Source organism: Aedes aegypti, chromosome 2, assembly GCF_002204515.2.
Source record: "Aedes aegypti strain LVP_AGWG chromosome 2, AaegL5.0 Primary Assembly, whole genome shotgun sequence".
In the NCBI taxonomy this organism is placed as follows: domain Eukaryota; kingdom Metazoa; phylum Arthropoda; class Insecta; order Diptera; family Culicidae; genus Aedes; species Aedes aegypti.
Window position 1 is genome coordinate 462,416,083 of NC_035108.1, and position 6,214 is coordinate 462,422,296.

Genomic DNA, 6,214 nt, shown 5'->3' on the forward strand with positions numbered 1-6,214 from the left:
ACATAGAATGTTTGGAAGAAGGGTAAATTTGTACTAAATATATTAAAATCTTCAGTGCAAAACAATATTCCAATAGCGAAACTCAAATGAAGCACTTGTATTTGAAAGAAGGGTAATTTCTGGATAAATAATAAAATACTATTAGCAATAATTTTCCTAATATGCTTTAGTTTATTCAAGAGCATATGATTGTTGAATAAAGTGTCATTTTGTTTCAATTGACTCCAAAGCCTGACAAGCATGATGCGTTCAGAAAGATTCATTAGAAACGTAAAACGAATGCCATATTAAGAAATTCTTGTTTTCAGACTCATTATGCCCAACGACCATTATGCCAAACGACTTTATGTCAAACGACTTTATACCAAATGACCTACCACCGAATTAATTTACCCTTTCGAGGAAATTGATTTACCCTCTCAGAAGAATTGATTTACCCTCTATGGGAAATTGTTTTAACCTCTCGAGGGAATTGATTTACTCTCCCATGTATTGCCTTGATGTATTTGATCACATAACATATCATTAAAAATAAATTCACTTCTTTTACACCTACAAAATCAAATCTTAAAAATACATACCATGATTCCAATATCAACCTCTCTATTCATAAAACTTCAAAATGCTAATTTTTTCATTGTTGCTATCTGCCCTTCTGCTTATTTGGTATCTTCTATAGTAGAGGAAGTGGTGGCAAAATGAACAGGGTTGGTAACACGAACACCGTGCCTCTTACCTAGAAAAAAAAACTAATTTGAATTCTTGTTTTTAATTATGATTCGTGGTTTTACGGCTAACCAGCCGAGTGGAAGTTTAACAACTACCGAAAAGCTAAACATTACATATAATTTGCAATTGGATTAGATGGAAAAATTGATGTGAAGATTTGCGAAAAAGTTACACGTCTTCTCAGTGAGAATCGAACTCACGACTCCCCGATCTCTAGTTGGGGCGCGTTAACCACTACGCCATGAGAAGACTCATGAACGCAGAAGTTAACCTGAATTCGATTTCAGCTCAATAATCACGTGGTCCTTTTTTCGCAAAGTGCACCCATTGGAAGCCCATGGAATAGAGACCTCAGCCAGCGCAGTTGCTGGCTAGTGTAGTGTGCTATTCCTATACCTAAAAAACAATGCGCTTTCGGGCCAGGCATTGGATATATACAGAAAGCGTTGTGTTTGGATGGGCATCTAATTCTTCCGAAAGAGGTGCACTTTGCGAAAAAGGACCTCGTGATTATTGAGCTGAAATCGAATTCAGCTTAAATTCTGCGTTCATGAGTCCTCTCATGGCGTAGTGGTTAACGCGCCCCAACTAGAGACCGGGGAGTCGTGAGTTCGATTCTCACTGAGAAGACGTGTAACTTTTTCGCAAATCTTCACATCAATTTGTCCATCTAATCCAATTGCAAATTATATGTAATGTTTAGCTTTTCGGTAGTAATTTGAATTGATTTTTATCACGCACGGACGATTTAGCGCATAAATCGAAGTGTTCGGAGGTCAATTGAATTGAAAATATCAACGAAAACTAAAAAAATAGAATATCACGTTGGAAAGATAGAACGGAAGTAACTTTCAGCTCGGAGGTCTTTAGGTTTTTCAATCCTGAATATTGAGCATTTTGCACCTTATTAGACTACTGCGCAGAAAATTTTTGCACAGTGAACATTTGCACATCTCACACATCAGTTTGACAGCCTGCTTGGATACTAACATTTTCGTCCTTGTTTTGATTTTGTGCGCCAAAATGACATCCACGTACCTCCATGTGACGCTTTTTGTATCATTATTTTACAAATGTGGTATAAGCTGTAATATCCAAAGACACATGTCCATGAATGATATCCAAATATTGCCAGAAATGCCACTGAAAGAATGCTACAGTGCAGAATTCATACATCTAGATGACGAGTTAAGTTCGTTCCTCAGCCTGGAGCACTTGGGCGAACCGTAAGGCAACGACGATGATTAAGTTGCTGAAAGTTCTTCCGTTCTGAATCTGCTGGTAAAGATCTGATTCTGGAGACGATTTAGATGATTCTATCATTTTTGATCTAGCAAACAATAGCTTCTCAAAGGAAAAACTTCCCAATGAGCTTTACGGCGGCTGGCTATTGGTTGCCGTTCACGCTTTCAAGGACCGTGTAAAATGAACAACGTAACGAAGTCTCTTAGGAGGGTGTAGCTTGCAATACGATGAAGACTTTTTTACATCAATGATGATTGCTTTAAAATAAACAGAGCCATAAAGAAACTTTCGTGCTATCTATTTGACTGCTTCGGAGGCCTTGAGGTTTTTCAGTGAGATGAATATCGTTATGATATCATGTCAAATCTGATACCTTTAAATTTCTTTTTGAATTGATTACAATCCTGAATGAATATATTTTCGAAAATGCACTGAAAATTTACAAAAATATTTGTTTTGCTCACGTTTTTTTGCATGATGTTCATTTTACCACCAACAGCTGTTCATTTTACCCACATGGTGCAGGTTAAATGAACATTTGCATCGTTTTTTGCAAGCGATGAAAATATGTGAAAATTTAGATATTTTAGTCTGAATTCGTGTCGTTGCTCTAGATAACATCCCTACTTTAGATGTTGTGCGATAGAACTATAGAAATTCCTCGTTTTTCTATTAGAAACAAGATGATATCCTTAAGGTGTTCATTTTACCACCCCTTCTCCTAGATAGCTTTCAAACCATACGCCTGCTGATGTACCGTTAAGTCACCAGTCACCGTGCGGCCTCCATTCACCGTAAATTTCTACAGAATATACAATTTTCACAAATTATTCTTTTGTCAGCAAAATAAGATAAAATTGATGAAATGAAGTAGTTTTTGTCACAAAGCATTTTGAAAAACCTAGTTAATGTAGTCAAAATCATGTGAATTCTGTTTGATAATGAGATTTTTCAACACTCTTAGTAGAAACGCCAAAAATTCACATTTTTTCATTTTAACGCAAGAGTATGAAATTTTTCAAAATTTCAACAAGTTTTCACTGTGGATACTATTAGTAAGATGGATTTCATTGTATGAGCAATGAGATTTTATGCAAATTAGAATTTTTTATTGTGTCTCAGCCGAAACCCAAATGCACGGTGAATGGACCCTTTTCAATATATATGGTTCCTATTACCGTGCATTAGTGTAAAAGGCATGAAATTATTCGGTAATATTAGATTCATTGTTATGTCGTGATTAAACTACTTCATATTTAGTTTTAGAGTGAATGTGGAAAGGCTTGGACAATACAGTCAAACCTCCTATAACGATTTTAGTGAAAAAATAATTTAGCCAATTTGTAAACTCTTTATGTTTTTTTTTTTTGTAAATGAAGATTCGAATATTCTTAAAAATAAGTGCGCACACTACTAGCAACATAGTTGCTCCATCAACAACGTTTTTTCAAGATACGCAATATAATCGTGACGAAAACTATATGCACGGTAAATGGTGACATAGAACGGTACGAGGCGACCTTAACATGACATTTTCAAACATAATTTTTGAGTATTTTTTTTGTTATGCATCACTAGTTTTAGATTTTTCCATGAATTATGATACAACTTCACGCTACGTAGTGGTATTCTTCGCTTCAAATTATTTGTTTTTTTAAATAATTTTAAAATTTTAATTAATTTAATTAATTTTTTGAACTGCAAATTATTCTTAAATGCACGGAGAATGGTAGCTTGACGGTAAGTGAGGGTGCAAATTGTATGCAGCATATGAACAATTTCATTAGAATCTAAAAATTCGTGCAATTGTCAATACGTAGAAGCTGATACTGTTCTTACTCAGAAGCTTTCCTCAATCCATCGATAGAATTCATCCGGGAAAGTACGTTGCCATCATTGTTCCAATCAAACCACCGAGGAAAACACATTCTCATTTCTCACCGCATATAGCTCACTATCTCCACTCGTCATCCCATCTCTCATCACAAACCCACCATCATTCACCCTCTCTCACCCATTCCATACGAACTCTCCTCCGGATGATGAATTTTAATTGAACCGATAAGTTTCGCCATCTAAATTGACCGGCCGGCAGGCAGGCAGGCGGCAACCCGCGGAGCAAATAAATCGTATCGAAAATCCTGATTGAGTGACCGACCGGGAAAGATCGCCGAGACGAGCGGCCACTCGAATGTTGCAAAATTCCTCCAATCCAGCGGGCTACCTTACCTCCTCGCAGTAGGGTGCGGCATATTTGGCGAAGGATCTCATAATCGAAAGATCGTAAGCTTTTCTCCTGTAAACAAAGCACTCTTTCCCATATCTAAACTCCCAGTGGTTTCTTGTGAAAGTGTAACACGTCAACATTTCCCTCTCATCCTTAAATTGACCTGCATTCAGACGCAGCCGGCGCCGTTATTGTTATACTGATGGACACATTGAAGATGCTTTGAAGTTTTTCGTTTGATATGATTTGAATTCAGCAAAAACTTTCACCACACCCTACACTTCCAGCCAATATGCACAGCACATTGTACCTACATGGGTCCTACAACACAAAGTTACAAGCGCGGATTGTGATCCTACTTTCCTGCCGGTTTGTCGAACGCTTCTGCCCATCGACACCAACCACTACTACCGTTCGGAAGGGGGACCGAAAGCCCTCCACGGCCGTGTGTCCATTAAAACAAATCTTAATCTTATCATATTTCTCTCAACTTATATTTATTTTGCTTCAGACATTGATTTTCATTCGTACAATAAATTTTGTTTTTAAGAAGATTGAGTGCGGTGGAGCGTCTGCCTGGAAAGGGACAGAGTGGGGGCTTCCCTCAGGGGCAGTAGTTTCCAAATCGAATCCTTTGAGGGTCTCCGAACATGTAGCAGTAGACGATAAACAGACTCTTGTGATGTGTCGCGGATCATGATAGTTAGAAAGAGCGATTAGTGAGAGATACTCTCAATTTTCTTAGAATTCAACCCCTGATTATGACTCCAAAAACCATGATTTGTCATCCAGATATCATGACCTAACCAATTTATGAATTTGATGACTTGTTATCCACCTAATAATTCGAATGAGGTTCCATCTAATTGATTTAAAACCACTTTTCATTTGATAGGTTCACTACTTGAATGGATCGCTCTCCAAGTTTGAGAACCACTGATATTGACTAATCTCGCGCCTAGGCCTTCATCGACCATCACCAGCAGCGCCGGCTTCAACTCTATGGATTATGACCGACGACGGAACTTTTCTGGTTTCCATCAAGTGTTTGCGCCTTGGTGATGTGATCCGATTACTCCAGGGAAGATTCTCCAAACACTTTGTTGGCGAACCGCACCCCCGAGACAACGGGACGGCGGCGTCGTGGCAGGAATGATTTAATTCCCTGATTAAGTGCGTGCATTACACACCACTATCGACAAACGTAGAAGGGGGTGGTCATCGGAATGCACGCGCCCAGCATCCAACTCAAAGTTGATCTCTCCGTAGACGACCAACGACCTTCCGAAGCCGGGTTCTGCAACAGAAGAACGTTCGTCATCGGGTCTTCGTCGTTATCAATCTGGTTCACCCGCGGGCATATCTCCTCGGCTCGGATGCACTTTGTAAGAATAAACGCGAACAGCGTCAGACGGAGCAGTGCATCGTGCGGACGGATGGACGGATGCGGCGCTTATGTGCGTCTGGCGGGTTTATTGGTTCGGCGCCGAAAATATTTCGAACCTTATCGGTTGACAATCTGTTGTTCGTTGGCCAGGAGAGAATGTTGAGGTGGCGCGAGTCGCTCTTCGTTGCGTCGCCCTGGATGAAAGATGATGATGGCGCTTGGCTTGGGATGAATGCGATTGATTTTTAGTTGTTTTCTCCGGATTTTGTTTTCGATGCTGGCGGAGCCGAGGACCGACATTGATAAATGAATCCGGGTGCGAATCTTATCAGTCATTTGCGAGAATGTATGGGAATTATTTAAAAGGTATTTTTCCAACGTATACATTGATTCAACAATAAACAAGCAAGTTTGTCTACACATGAGACAGAGAATAAATTGAGAATTATCAACCCCCTCCCTTCTCACCATAACGCTTTTTGTATGAAAATTTTCCAATTTTCGTATGAGCCGTAATGCTTGAATTTACCGTTTTGATTTAAATTACAAACAGCTTCAAATTCCAGACACTCTACTTTGTATGGTAAACATTTTACACGAAATGTTTCAATTTTTGCCGTTCAAAA

The 6,214-nt window shown here is 38.9% G+C and overlaps 1 non-coding gene across 1 annotated transcript; it reads right to left on the reverse strand.

Moving 5' to 3' along the window:
- Positions 1–904: 904 nt before the first annotated feature.
- On the reverse strand, positions 905–978 carry Trnas-aga. Its single transcript has one exon. It is a non-coding gene; the product is annotated as a tRNA-Ser (tRNA).
- Between the last annotated feature and the right edge of the window lie 5,236 nt (positions 979–6,214).